The 16,837-nt window shown below is 29.3% G+C and overlaps 1 protein-coding gene across 2 annotated transcripts in view; it reads left to right on the top strand.

Moving 5' to 3' along the window:
- Positions 1 to 5,336: 5,336 nt before the first annotated feature.
- The window catches only part of LOC130899640 (ecdysone-induced protein 74EF), a 293,099-nt gene continuing 281,598 nt past the window's right edge, over positions 5,337 to 16,837 (top strand). For both annotated transcript variants that reach the window (XM_057809716.1, XM_057809715.1), the window contains exon 1: positions 5,337 to 5,788. The gene's annotated coding sequence lies outside the window, so the exon portion shown is untranslated. The remainder of the gene's footprint in view (positions 5,789 to 16,837) is intronic.

The raw sequence follows: 16,837 nt of genomic DNA, 5'->3' as shown, positions 1-16,837 counted from the left end.
ATTCTTATACAATTTCTGAATTTTGTAAAACTAACAAATGTGGTTACGTGACATCAAATACGGAGTGATCTATTTGAAATAACAAAGTTCGTTATGTTTTTAGAAAAACTTAATATCCGACAATCTCACTATAGCGAATGAAGCTAAGCCCTCACAATATTCAATTCATAAAAATCACTGTGTATTGTATTATTCAAAAACTGATTAATATTTCAATTATTTTGTAGTTGAATTTTCAACATTATAATCAATATATTAGTATGTTAGTACCAAAAAGGATTTTTGAACGAAAATATTCTAATCAATTCTTATATAATTTCTGAGTTTTGTGAAACACACTGGATAAACAAAAATTATATACCAGCCTAACAATGTATCTTTACAACTTTGTCAATCGTTTTACATAATAGAGACCACCTGCAGAAGTTACCCCTCAAATTATAATATGAATAAATAAATACATACATATTCTAAAATACTACTTGCTGAAAACTACAAATTACAATCAATCGAAGAATAAAAGAAGACTTTCTCTCCTTAAGAATATATTTATTGGCGAGCAACTATAATTTTCTTCATGCATTTCGCAGATGTCGACTATCTTTTGTAATGCCGACAAAATCAAAAGTAATTAATGACTAGTACACTTCAAACATAACAAATAATCGCAAAATACATCGTTTTATTCATAAAATATCTTTGATTATTTTGATATCAATCATTATTAGTTTAAAATGCGTTCAGCTAATTTGGAATTTCTGGAACCGTTGGTGATATTCATACTGAATCTTTACACTACCACAACTAACAATTACTTTGACGCCCATTTCGATAACCAAGTTATCGTCTTCAGAGACTGAGGATAAGTGAGTAACACTTCACCTTTAGTTGGTCAGGCGGTCCAAGTATTAAGATATTTGTTTTGTTACCAACCAATGACAATTTTTAAATCGCATATCTTTCAGGTCGATTCCAAAAATGTTCAATGTGTTATCTGGTTAACGTCCAACAACCTAGTTTTTATTCCTCTGTCTCTTTATTTACTTTACTTCCCACCTAAATATGAGAACATAGAAGAGTTGAAAAGGTAAGATTAAGACTGGAAAACACACAGAAGCAGTTTGGTATGAAAATAAATGTAGAAAAGACTGCAGTAATGACACTGGCGCAATAAATGATAAACATAGAAATAGAGAGACATAGGATTAAAACGGTGAGAACATTTAAATACAGGCAATGAAGACGAAGAGAATAAAAAATACCATAAACCCATATTGCAGCATAAACAACTGCCTAATAGATAACAGAGAAGTCTCAAGAAGTACAAAACTAAATGTTTATAAAGCAATTTACCTACCAATATTAACCTATGGCTGCGAAATATGGATTTTCACTAATAGACAAAAAAGTGCATTGCAAGCAGTAGAGATGAAACGTTTAAGGCTTGTGTGAGATGTAATAAAAAAGAATAGATTAATAATTGACACAATATTACAAGATCTGGGAGTTACGTCACTTATGGAATATATTAAGCCAAAACAGTTGAGTTGGTGGGGTATTTACAAAGAACGGAAGAGTCAAGACCAGTGAAGAGAGTATGGGAAGCGAAAGTAGACAAAAACAAAAAACAGGGTGACCTAAAGCGACATGTGACCAAGTAATACTTGAGAAAAGAGGCATAGCATGAAAAGAAGCGAAAATAAATTTAATATTTCGAAAATATATTCTGCCGTTCTTCAACGGAGAAAACAACTACTTTAATGGCTAATGCCTCGACGAACATTGAATGTGCTACGTGAACCAAACAGCGATACTCTTTGACGTTGTCATTGGGGATGTTAATATCTATAAAAAGGTCGATTGACATCATGCTCTTCAGAGGAGATGTAAATTCAATATTCGTCGATGCATTAGCCAGGAAAGTAGTTGTTTTCGGCAGAATATATTTTTGAAATATTAAATTTCGAAATTATTCCAGAGGTGATTAGTAAAAATCGTTTATTTTGATAGCCAAGTATACAACAGAGGAAGATATCAGTCGAAATAACCGGGGGAAGAACAAGATGAGGAATACTCTGCTATTTAATTTTATTACTTGCTGGGATTTCCTTTGCAATTGTTTACTGAAGTATTACAAAGCGACTGCGAAGTAAAAGAAATGTTCTTCTTAACAAGTAATAGAAAATGTATCACTATTTGAAATATATAATAATTTTGATAAACAAATAAACAAATATTGTTTGTGATTATTGTTTTTTGTAATTGCTATGCAAGAAAATAGTTAAAAAGGTGTTCAAAAGCTCAGTAATCAAACTCTATTTTCAGTAGTAAATACTTCGAAATATCTAATTCATTTCCTCATAAATTCTTTCCATGAAACCGAGTTGGTGAATCTTGAATTTCAATATTTCTCAAGAAGGTTTGTATATAATCTGTTTTGTTTTTTATATTTTAGGTACTTTCTAATAGTTATTTTTGCATTAAGTCGAAATGATTCATCAGCTGTCGCCTAAAGCATATTTCAACTCTGTAATTTGTTCGAATTTTATCAAAAACGATATTCATAAAAATAAATCACATCGTGACAATTATATATTTTTACGTTTCATAACAACAATAAATTAAGCGTTTTGTTAGTTCTACATTTTTCACGGCAAATATTTTACATATTTTTTGAAGTGTAGTTTGGTATATTTGTAGGTCAACCGGTAGCTGAATTTTATTACATATGTAAGAAATGAAATAATAATAAATGCTTAGATATTTACTAAATATTTGAATTAAAAATGAAGTTTCTTCGAAGACTATTTTTCAAATTAAAATTAGAAGATTTTCATTTTTGTTGTTATTTAAGAGTTTCTTGAATATTCATGCTCGATTTCTCTATGATGGTCCCATATTATATCACTAATTATTAAGTGAATTCAAATTGGCAAAAACATCTGCTCTTTCTAAAATTGAATTTTGAATGTTTATTCGTTAACGATTATTGACAATCATTCTGCCAATGATAATTTTTGGTAATTTTGAATTTTTCAATTACAAAACAATTTTTTTTCAAAATGATCGCACAAAATGAAATACGTGAATCATTCTTAACACACTTTATTCAACTTTGTTTGTTAGTTTATGTAGATAGAATTTTCACTTTTAATTTTTGGAACAAAAATTGAGTATAAAATTATTGATAATAAATCGCTAAATGAATGTCAAGGAACCAATCAAAATAGACGACGAACAAATACAAGATGATACTGATTATCTAGTTTGCGCCCCTTTTCAGTTTAACTGGTTAGAATATTCCAGGTAGTTAATTAGGGATTGGATCTGGATCGGAAATAGGAAATTTTTGGTGACACCACATGTCTAGACAGAACGGCACAAATCAAAATGCGAGAAGATGAACGATTCGAAAAAAATTCAAATACTAGTGAATCTCATTTAATAGCATCTTGACTTCTTATTCTATCCTTACATGCTAAGACTCGGATGCACTGAAATGCTCTACCACTTCACTTTCATTGTCTATATTTCAAACTTCCTGAACAACTTAAACAGTTTTAACAGTTCCAGTAACTTATCCATGTTGACTGTTCATTAAACTAAGGTTCGTTCTCGGAACTCTTATTCAGTCAAAAAATTTGTAAGTTCAAGTTCATGTTTTCATCATATCAGCCAAATCAAATGACCCATAGAACTTAATACAACTAATAATTTTTGCCAATATATCTTAGGCCTCTGAATATTTCACCAGTAAACTGAATCTAATTCAGCCAAAATATTGGTTGATCTTAATAACGCTCCATGCATATAAAGATAGATTTTGGAATTTTCATATCTCTTTTCTTCCATTAGAAAGTAAGCGGAGTAGACAACTTTCTTTTGGTTACAATTACAAATTCAATCATAAGTGCCATAAATATATTGAGTAATTTTTGTTATGTGAGTTTTTACTTTACGTACACGAGTTGGTTTCTATAATAATATTTGGCAATGACCTATTTTCTAAATACTAAGATAAGTACAGGCAGAACTACCAGATGGCATCAAAATCATGGAGAAGCCTTCAACAACATTAGACGACACAGTAATTATAGCAAATAACAATAGAGAGCTACATAATATTATGCAAAAAATATACGTAGCAAGTGAAGAATATGGACTTTTCTTGAATATATCAAATTCAAAACATATGATTATTAGCAAAAGTCAACATCCTCCAGTTAACGATAAACGGTGAAGACATAGATCAGGTGGAAACGTATACATATCTCGGAACCACAGTAATCGCGAAATGGGACCAAGGATCAGAAATACGATCACGGATAGATAGAGCTCGCGTTTAACAACATGAAGAAACTTTATATTAGTCAAGTGCTAAATATTTTCCGTTTTGTTCTATGGTATAGACTTGAATTACAACCGAGACTACTTTAAAAAAACTGGAGTCTTTCGAAATGTGGATATATCGGCGTATTTTAAAAACATCCTGGTCAGAGCATATTACCAACATGGAAGTTGGCTAAATACTAAGACAAATACCGTCTTTTGTAGTTGATTGTCCAAGGCCAAGTGGATAGTAAGAGGAGACCAGGGAGAAGACGGAATTCATGGTTGCACAATCTACGCGAATGGTTTGGAGTGTCATCTGTTGTTGATCTGTTTAGAAACGCAGTAAAAACAAGATAATAGCCGTCGTCCGCAACGGATAAGGTATTGAAAGAAGAAGAATGACCTATTATTTAAATTTTGTAATTATCATTGTTTTGCAGTTGTGCAGTACTGCAGCGCTTATGTACTAGCGACCCCTAAAAAAAGGGTACAGAAATGCTAATAACTAAGGCAAAGAACTTGATGTAACAACATTTTTCCTTTTTTTTAATACACTGCTAAAAAATTGTCGTCTAAGGCTTACCTATTTTATAGTGACATATTATTGGTAGTGGTTTTAACGGACGGTCATTACCTTGAATGATATTTACTTTGATTTTCCTTTTAGTGTATTTTTTATTAAAATCACACTAGACAATATTCGTTAAACTGCTTATTATTCAATGTTTTGCACTGTATTTTAAATTGTTGACGATCTTGTCCATAAAAACGAGTCAACGCATCCATTTCAGCTATCATGAATATTTTAATAAAGGTGTAATCAATTTATAATTTTCCAATAATAACCCGTAATCAATTATAGTGTAAGCCCATTAAATAAAATATATCAAGCAACTGAAGTCATGAACCTTCAATACGCGATCTATCAAATTTAACCTCCCGATGACTTGACAACATTGCGTACTACAGCAACCTTGCATTCGTCTCTGGTCGCGCGCTTTCGCGGAGTGTTTAGATCGACTTAGCTAAGCAAGCTTAGGAAACGCGAAACATAGCAACGCGCTCAGTTGTCTCACATCGCGTTTCATACACATACCCCGGTTGACCTGACTTACCGTTACTTCACATCCAAAACAAATGCAACTCGCGGTGCGTTAGGGCAACGAGATACCGGAACGCGTGTTCGAATGATGCGAATTTTTGACATTTTTGTAAACTTAAGAACATGAATTAAAGAATAATTTGTGTTATGACATGAAATTCACTTTTTCTTTGGTGATTGTTGAAATTCTCTTGGATATTTGTTACCAGTGAACAATAGAAATTATTTTCGTGACTAGTGTGGATAATTGGTGATTTTTTTGTGGTGTGAATTTTTTTGTGTGTTTTTCTATTTAATTTGGATTATTTTCATTGGATTTACTGTGTTTTTATTGGTTCCTGGGATGGAATTAGGGTTAGTACTTATACTTGTTTTAAAACGAATCGTTCAACATCAGCGATTTATAATTATATATACAAATTATAGTCACAATTAACCTATAGTAAGTAGAAGATCGACAATTATTTTTCAATTTAAATTCCAAAATTGGTGATTTTAAAATATATAAATCACGTATGAATTGAATCACATTGTTTTTAACGAGTTCTTAGATTTCAAGGCTCAAAAAATTTGTTATTAATATAGTGACGATCAAAAAAAGTCGTTAGAGAAAAAATATTTTTCTCCTGTTTAACATGTAGTAATGGCTCAAATTTGCGGCATTGTTGATAGATAGAGGATATATTAAAGGCATCTCCATAAATTGGAATCAGCTTGAAATTGAATTCAACTCAATAGCAAAAAAGTTTAAGAAAAGAAATTTCGAAAAACGTGAAGATCATGTAAAAATTTAGCAAACTTATATAAAAAAATTCAATGATATAGTTATTATGAATTGAGAAAAGCTATAATTAAACTATATAACACAGCAAAGTGTATGTAGTACATATTTTGTCAAAATTAGAGAAAAATTGTCAAATCAGTTCTAGTTTTAAAATGAGTCTTTAAAATTTGACGAATCAAATGAAAGTGAGAATCAAAAAAGCGGCATTTGATTATTTTAATTTCAAAAATAAGGTAATACAGAGTAATTTTGATGGTAATGCAAGTAAAATTGGATTATTTTTAGGATAATTAGGGTAGTTTCAATTAAATTTCATTGGTCATGAGAGCGATACGGTTTTTGTCATTAAAACTAGACCGATATGCTTCAAATCCCATGCTAGCCGAGCCAAGCAACAATGATATCACAAACTGAAATTTGAAAACTAACAAAAATGCGATATGTAGCTAAGTTAGCTTAAGGAATGTCTGTAAACAATGCTTAAAAGATCGTCTCTACAAGAGGTACTAACACAAACCCACACTAAACAGAATTACATTTAGTATCAATTTATATAGAATCAGAATGAGAATATTGTTTGGCCAAATATCAGTATAAGGGTGATTCCGTTCTAACTGTGATATTCAATGTCCTGTATTGTTTTTTTGTACTAGTCATTAATTAATAATCTTTTAATTGTTTAATATCTTAAGTTACCATGTCAGTACCGTGTCATGTCCATTCCTAGAATTTACCGATAAATTATTAATTTTTTTTGTCGTAACAAATGATTTAAACTAATTACCTTATAAATTCTAATGTTTATGATCAAACTGAGGAAAATTGATGCACTTGTTGTTTAATATCTTAAGTTACCATGTCAGTACCGTGGATAAATGAGTCAGTACCGTGGAACTCAAAATCCGACATTTGTGTCTTGCTCGTGATACTTTGAAGTTGTAGTAAATTCCTCTTAGAGTTTTATTTTTACAGTAAAATAGATGAATAATATGCATAAAAAAGTTAGAAAAGTTAAATTTTAAAATCTTGAAATTTTGAATACAAAAAATCACAGTTAGAACGGAATCACCCATAAACAAATCTCTGACAATTTAGAAAATAGTGTTCAAGTTTCATTTGAAATAGTAAAGGAAATATAGTTAGAAATGCAAATTAACACAATTTAGACTGTATACACTTTATTCAAAACAAGTTACATATGTTTGTTTTTTAGAAATTTATAATTTTTTCATGCATTTATAAAATCAATTTGGTTTTTTTCTATCAGAATTGTACACAGAGAATAATGTAAAGATGTCAATTACTTATTTCACTTAGCTTGGTACATTTGCCTGCCTGAACTCTACAAGTTATGTGTTGATAATTTATGAATTTTTCAATTTTTTTGTCAAAATTTGAAATATAAGAATTAACTTCGTTTATATAACAACTAATGAATTTTAATTATTTCTCGTCAGTCACTATTTTATTGCCAATCAATAGCAATGTTTGTCTACAATCAATAGTCCAAAAGTTTCTCAACTATATATCAGTTTTGAAACTTTTTAAATAATATTTTTTAAATACAATAAATTGGTTGTAGTTAATGTTCAAGGTGTTCGTTAAAAACTTCGAACTTTATTATATTTGTTCAAAAATCACAAGGCTCTTGTCGCCTATGAGTTATTTATAATAATGGAAAACAAAAATAAAACATACATTGGATTATTTTTGTATTTAAATTCGTAAACTATTCACCTTATCTATCAGGTGGTAATGAGAAAAAATACTATTAAAAATATGCGTGGATTTTATTATTTTTTAATGTTAATTTTGAGAAATATAATTACAAATTTAAAAGGACAGTTTGACAAAAGAATTAATTTTGAACCAAAAATTATTTGCCAAATAAGTTGAATATTTATTATTATATATTTGACCTAGTTCACTTTTCAAAATAATCATTATTATAAATAATTGAAAATAAAACATGGATATTTTCGAAGATTTATTAGACCTAGAACCTATTTAAAAAATACAGCAAATGCCAGAAGAACGAGCTCATTCGAATTGTTGTAAAATTTGATTTAAATCTTGAATATTTTGATTCTATAATGGCTCTTGTAAATTTTAAATTCAGTTATTACTAGTAGAATATACTTACATGTATATTTTCAAATATAATCCAAAAAAATGACAGCGACCCATAAAGGCTCCATTGAAATTAGTATTTCCTGCTGAATGTACATAATATACAAGGTGTTTCTAAATTCATGCAACCAAATTCAGAAAGTGGTTGCTCGTATGAACTTAAGATGGGTCTTTCCTATAGCAAAAGTTTCTCAACCTACCTCTGTCAGAAATATCACCCTTAAAAGGTGGTCACAAATTTATAATTTTTCTAATAAATTGAGTGGGGTATAGTAAAGATGTAAACGTAGTACGATTCATAATAAATGCTGGAAATAACCATCTCTAGCCAAAATACATGAACGTAGCCTACGTGTCATGGATTTCCGTACACGTTCAAATATTTGAGGTGTATTTCTTATGGTGTCACCGCTATTTCAATACGATTCTTCAAATCACAAGAATTCAACTCTGGAGATCAAGGAGGCCAATGTTAGGGACCTCCTCGGCCTGTCCAACGGTTGGGATATGCTGCATCTAATGTTGCCCAGCAGTCCGACTGAGGTGTACTGGAGCACCATCGTGAATGAACCTCGTGTTTTGTAAGATCTTAAGTGTCATGTCTTCAAGCAGTTCAGGCAGATCATTTTCGAAAAAACTGGTGTAAGAAATCCCATTAATTGGCTGAGGCAGAAAATTAGGTCCAATTAAGTTATCACCTACATTACCAAACCATTCGTTTACTGAAAAATCGTTTTGTAATTGTTACTCTATAATTTGATGGGGATTCTCATCTGCCCATCCGTGATTATTGTGAAAATATATGAATCTTGAATAATGTGTCTCGTCCGTAAATAATACATTATTTAAAAAGGAGGTAGCACCCGTTGGAATCGAATTACATTTTACATCTTTACTGTTCTCCACTTAATTTATTACAAAAAAATTATAAATCACGGTGTTTATTTTTCTTCTCTGCAGGTTTTATTTTACATAAAAAAAATTTATAAATAAAACAAGGATTTTAAGTTATAATTTTATTTTATGAAACTTCAACTTAATAAAAAGTTTTGATATGGAATAAACTAACTGTTGCTGATTTCACCCTCATATAATGTAACAGTAATATTGGGAAAAATACCCGTAATTAGTCGTTTGCGAGTGCACGAAATTACGAAATTTCAAGTTTTTTAGCATTGCTGAAATTTTAGAGAGAAAAAAAATTAAACTTAATTTTAGTCACCACTTTTTAAGGATGATATCTACGAAAGGGGTGGTCTGAGGAAAGTAATTTCATACGAACAATCACCTCCTCAATTTTGTGGCATGATTTTAGAAACACCTTGTATAACTCAATTTAAAGCACATATTATAGAAAAGCTGAATGCATCAATGTATTTGCTTCTACGTGAACAAGCTTCTGTTAAAAATTTCACTTTACAACAACTTTTCTCTTCTCCCAAAATAATAAAACTGTAGCTTCATTGTATATAATTTTAACCTAACCTACCCACTATATCCATAAGCATGTTAATTTCAAAGCGTTTGTTTTCTCTTTGTTATATGTGTTGTTGAAATTGAAAACAGTAATAAAGATGAAGCTGGATAATTTCAATATATATTATAAATTATAAACAAACTCAATTCTCGCGAGCTACGACTACTTTAACGTTACTTATAGAAGCACATGAAACACTAAAAAGAAATTATGCATATTTTTTATTCATCACATGGACAATAGCAATATAGACATATTCTATAATGTAGTCAATGGTAGACAAGTTAAGCATAAAATAATCTGTCTAATACTCATTGGTCTCTCCGGATTCAACTCAAATAGGGAGAAGAAACAGTGACCATTTTTTCTTCAATTAAAGGAATATTAGGAATTGAGGAAATCGGCTAGTTTCCAATTATCTCAAACCGTCCAATTTTTCCAATTTTCCTTTTCGCAAAATAACTTGTCATTTGTCTGTAATCGCTGTCCAACAAATTATTTTCAGATCGGGTGAATATGGTGAATGAGGGGAAAAATCTTAAAGCAGGTTTGCCGAATAAATATGACTCGAAATTATAATGATTTTAAAAAATATCGTCTATGAATAATTTCTCGTTAATAATATTTTATTTAATTTTAAAAATTATTTCAGACTAGTTTATGCAATATTTATTATGTAAAAAAATTTGTTGTCACTATTATTAGAATGTCTACATTCTTGAAAATACTGGAAATTACGGCACTAATCATATTTTCAATTTTTTTTATCATAAAATATTCCATGTGACAATATATTTCTGTATTTACCTATAGTTCGAAAACTAATACATGTCTTTACCTTCATATGTTAAAAATTTTCAGAATATCTGGATCGTAGTATTTATGGTTCTCTATTCGTGATTCAGACCAAATATCAATCACTTCTTTCCGCTTCTTCATTCCAATTATACGTCAATAATATTCACATTTAGCTTTGTAAATTAATTAAGACCCTTTATATTATTTTATTAAATCATTTATTCTCAAGATTTGTACTAATTTCTAATTATAAAATAGTTACAAATTATGTGAAAAATAAAATATAAACCAACAAGGTGTTATGGTGCAGGCGCAAACGAAATTAAATACGCAAGATGTGGTAACTATACTCAAACTCTTTACCTGAGATACCAGCAACAGAAAAACCCATATTTCCAGCAGCTTTGCTGGTAATTTGACCGTTTTTCTTTCCTCTCTTGGCTCTGCGCGTCGATGTTATGAATTTAGATTTCAGCAGTTTACTGCAGAAGAGTTTTACTGGAAATTTACCAACATCTTAACTCGTTCTTTGATTTGAAAAGAATTATAAGTATGATACGAATACACGACAGGATATTTTAAATTGATAATCTTCCAAAATTTATACTATTGATAGTATGGCACATAGATAGATAATTCAGAATTAAATACTTATCGAGGATTTGACGGTTCAAATTGAAAAGCTCTCAATTTGTTAAACTACCTACCTGACTTTGAATTCGAACCATTTAGAAACCTATTCAAGGATATTCAATGCAGGAACATTAAAACTTGTTGAGCTATGTAAACAAATATAAGAAATAATACCTACAGCAAGTGACAAACTTGATTCTTCCATATAAATGTGCTAGAAATTGTCAAATAAAAGTTTGTTTTGTTAGAAATTTACAACTAAATTCCTAGAAGCGGAATCAGCGGATAACTTTTTGTATGTCATTTGTCATAAGGCATACCAGTTACTTATTGTTTTGAAAAAGACACATTATATTTGTTACGAATCTTTAAAACATTGTGGAAATACATTAATATCGAGTCTTAGTATAAAAAAAATTGATTATTTTCGTTTACTTTATATGAATTATGTTGGAATTTGTTCTTTTCCACTAAATAACTTTTTATCAACAATTCCCGTTCTTATTTTTAACTTTTTTGATATTTTTTAATTGACTGCCTATAAGTATTTTTATTTATAAGATATGATAAAATTTTATCAATGAAATCATAATTTAGAATGGTTCCGTAGCCGTAGTCCATTTACTTTTACATAGAAGGACCAGTATACCTTTTGGCAATATACAGAATAAAAACTATATAAGTTTCTCATATTTTGAATACTCAGCTCCATCCAGCTTCTCGTTCATAACTGTTCATAACGAAAACAAAATAGTTAATGTACATGTTTTGAGCTTTTATTAACAGTAAATGATTACTTCACTTCATAAATTGCTGATGTGATTTGGACCTTTTTATAAATAAACGAAAAAATACATTACATTACAAATAAGTATAAAAAAACGATTCCATCATCCTTAAAATTTGATATTATTAGTCAGTAAATAATTAATGGTGATCACGTCTTAGAGTTATTATAATTATTCAACCTTCAAATATTGAAATATTCATTTTATTGATGGAATCTATACAATTAATAACATTTTATAGCTTCTTCGTCGAACAGATTTTACTAAAAACATTTCTAATTTACCTTCCAAATCAATGTTCTTTATAATAAAGATCATAAATTGATCGATAGATATAAAACTTTAGTTCAATAGATGCAGATCCAAAAGGTCACTCAGAAATCGAAGCGGCATTTCATTGAAACACATTTACAAAAAATTTAAGAAGCAAACAGCAAACTCTAATTTAAGTTACCTGAAACAAGCAGCGTCTGTACCGGAGATACGCTATTCTGTAGACACCCATTCACATAAAAACCAAAAATATTCAAAAATCCCTCATAATAACAGACTCTCTCAACTAAATCCATATATTTAGTCATCTTTATCCCACACACTAAATAGCATTCCAAATTAAATTCGAATTATCACAATTACAACAAATGAATAATTGTGTGGAAATTCTTTGGACTCCTTCTCATATTGACAATAACCTTAATAACACTATAGAACAAACATTTGACAAAAATTGTAATATCAAAAATCTTTTCAAATATTTAAACGATAATTCACTTCAATTCCTTTCGCTAACTACCCCTGTGGTAGATGCGATCTGCTTTCAAAAAAAAAAGAAATTATCGGTACAAAGTTCTAATTTATCACATTTTGGAAGAGGGTGTCGAAGCAAGGCGATTAATGTTTTCTTTAGGGAAGTTAATTTTACAAAATAGAATATTCATTTATTAATAATTTTTTCTGGCAAAACTATTTTTACCACAATAAGCAAGAAGGCAGTATATTTTATATATTCTACAAAAATTTGTTGACGAACTTCCTTTAAATATTAGATTCATATCTTTCAACATGACGGTTTCCCTGCTCTTTCTACTCAAAGGATTACTGATTGGATAAATAATTAATTTACAGAAAAGGTATTTTTTGATAAAAGGTACACTTGATTTTAAACAACTGCGTTAAGACAGCTTGAGAAGAAATTGCATGCAATTTTTTCCAAAGTCAAAATTCCATAAGTAAATTATACAAATTCCTAACGTCAAATTTCATTTAATTTCATTGTGACCCGCTTAGAAATAAACATAACAAAGTGGACATTAAGGTTGGAGCCTGATTAACATGTGGGTTGTTTCGCGAAAACTAACTTTTGCCTAGAAATGCAATTTGCACGTATTAAAAATGGCACCAAATCGATAATGCTGCAATTACCAGATTTTGAATGAAACAATTATCTGTGCATGCTTTTGATCAAGAAATATTGCGTCTTGCATTGTATTGCATCATGTCAAGCGGCCTTTAGAAATAATCTTTTACAAGCGGGTCTAATCCTCAAAAAATAAAAAAAGGAATCAAGAATTTGCCATCCCTTATATGAGTTATGTCACCTATTCGGTAACACATTGTAAATTTTCTGTCTATCTGTAAAATCAGATAAATTTCGAGAATTTATCAAAAAAAATCCAAAAAATTAATAAACCATTTATCAATCAATCAATCAACCCGTTTACAACCACATTTACTTCTTCTATACCACAATGCCTTTGAACTTTGAATTCATGTTGAGAAATGAATATTGGGATCATTGAGAGTTCGTTGTAATCATGTTCTTGGTTTTTAATAACCAAAGAAGTTTTGGGGTATCATGAATTCATACGAAAATATGATTAAAACTTTCCTTACTATCCTAGTTTCTCGCACGAATAATGGAATTAACTATGTACATTCCTATATATTCCTTTATTCCAGTCAATATAATTTTTGCCAATGGATGATAAAGATAGTAAATTATTTCAATCCATATTCTATTATGTTTCAGATACAATTGTCATTTATGTTTAATACTTCATATATTTTAAATCAGTTACATTTAAATTATTCATGTTTTGAAAACATCAAAATTCGTGTATGCAAACGATTACATAACTTAAAAAAAAGTTATCAACGCATATTACAAATATATTGATGATGATGATTGATGATTTTTGAATATTCTGGCAAATTAACGGTTTAATATTAATAAAATCAATTGTTCCCGCAATGATCATGTTTCTGCTCACTTTTTCACGCCTAGAAGCATCACATGATCTCCACTCTCAGATATCTAACCATGCAGAACAGCTGAGAAAGTTATTTGACAATATCGAAGTGCTTACACGTGAATCTGGGTAATTGTCATGTATTAATACTATGCTTCATTTACTAAATGTTCATTTTAATAATATATATTTATCTTGTCTTTCAAATTATAATTTCATCACTAAGAAAGTGTAAATGTGGTAAAAACAAAAAATATAATAGACCTTGTAAAGGAGACTTATGTTGAATATTTCGGTTTTTACTGTACAAGCTAGATAAACCTTGGGTGCCAAAGTTCTGTGTTACGTGACTTTGATATTCCTACAGAGCTCTAACTTACACTCTACAAAATGGCCTGTTTTAAAAAATAAAAACCTCTCTCGGCCTATTTACGTTTTAAAAGTATGTTATTCGTATGATGTGAGAAAAAATTATGTTGCCAAATTAACAAAAATCAGTACAATGCCAGTGTTCTAATAAAACTGGAATGTTTCATATGCATTCGACATTTTCCACTCTATTTAATTCGGCGAATCTAATTTTTCAAAAGAAAACCGACAAAAACATATCTCACAAAATCCTGGACAGTTTCATAAATTGTGGCCATATCCAAAATCAATCTTGAATCAAGATCAACACAACCACTTTTAACCAATGTTGTGTTTTGATAATTTTTCCTAATAAATACAAATTATCATTTCTCATATTGTCCAATAATTCTTCTAAATCGACCAACATATCAATTATTATCAAGATCCTATAATTTTCCACTTACTTCCAGCACATACTGACTAATATTGGAAACATATAAGAGAATATTTCGTATAATGTGAGGTTTGGTTCAAAATACCGATGCATATTTCTGTCTTTGCTAAGACATACATTGAAATGCTGCTCAGGTCGCTAATTATATATAATAATTGTGTGCATCTTCGTCCACGACAAGCTCTAAACAAATAATTGTTTCAAAAAATTATATACAAAATAAAAATTTTTCAATTGCTGTCTTTCTTTTTATTTCGATGTTCAATATGTAGTTTCGTCAACTTTTTATCTTACTTTTTCAATTGATTTGTTTGTGAGCAAGTATTGTACTATATTTGTTGCAGAAAATGATTTTGATTATCTATGATTTTCATTTTTCGATTGGAATAGATAATAGATCTCTTCGGTGATTTTAAAACAAGGTTGCTGAAATTAAACTGCATCAGTTGGTTTTTTTGTATTTTTTCTAGATGATCTTTTTTGTAGACAAAGTCAAAACAAGATATGATTATTTCTTATTCGATTGCACGAACAATAAGATAAAGAATTACTCTGAATAAATGCAAATATTTTGTTGTAATTATAGTAACATTTAATTGCAGTATAAATATAGATGCAAACCTATCTTTAATAAAAAATCTAAAAATAATACGCTTTTATTAATCGTTTACATAAATAAATTGTAAAAATGATATTCTATTTTAAAATTCTAATCCCCATTCAGTAATTCCGTAAATACGAAAAATTGTACAACTCTCGATGTTGTAATAAAGTTATGTTATAATTAAAAATTTATTTAATTTTTGCTTCGCCAATTAATACATGTTTTTATAAAATTAGAAAATTTTATAGCGCTCTCATTCAAATTTTGAAACGACCACGTATTTTAAGTTAATAAAAACTGGTAAAAACAAAAACCTATCAGGTAAAATCTGATGAAGTACAAAGACCGATGAGATTAAATGAAACGAGAAAATGCAAATAATGGGTACTTGCCTATCAATACTCGGGCGTAAATGAGAATTTATGGTCATTAACTGTGTCGACAGTTATTAGTTTATGTTAACAATATTTTCTTTCAACCATAACCAGCAAAACTTCTGAAACATTGTTGCATGTTGAAAATAAATCAATCAAAATGCAACTACAATTTCTATGCGTTAATTAAACGTCATGTATGTTATCCAACAAAATATTTTTAAGAAGCTAAGGACTAGACCTTCATCACAATAAATATTTTTCTCAAATATTTTCATATAGAGATATAGTTGGATGAGTATCGAACAAATCTTTGTATTATGTTTCAAACTTGTTTTATATGTTACGAAAATAAAACTTATTATCTATTACTCATAGATTTAACAAAAATTAATTAAATAATTAAAAGCCAAACTAGAGTATTTAGGTTATGAATCAACTTTGGGGAGGGATAAATGTTTATGAGAGAAAATGTGGACAAAAATGTTCTGTTAAATGGGAAATTTAAATAACCTTTAGAATACAAAAAATTAGTATCGATCGAAAACGAGAAATTTGTGAAAAAAATGCATCAAGGTCTCATGAAAAAAGTAGTATTCGTAAATTAAAACTTGATCCTTAATAAATAAGGACACAAAGTGTTTGTATTATTATGCAAATGAAAAAGGGGGATGTCAGTAGTATAATAAAATAATATTAATTCAGAACGAATATTCAAATTTATTGTATTATTAGAAAAAATATATAATTGCTTTTATTCA

This window comes from Diorhabda carinulata, chromosome 11, assembly GCF_026250575.1.
Source record: "Diorhabda carinulata isolate Delta chromosome 11, icDioCari1.1, whole genome shotgun sequence".
NCBI classification, from domain to species: Eukaryota; Metazoa; Arthropoda; class Insecta; order Coleoptera; family Chrysomelidae; genus Diorhabda; species Diorhabda carinulata.
The sequence above is the reverse complement of the archived record's forward strand: the minus strand, read 5'-3'. Positions and strand labels throughout refer to the sequence as shown.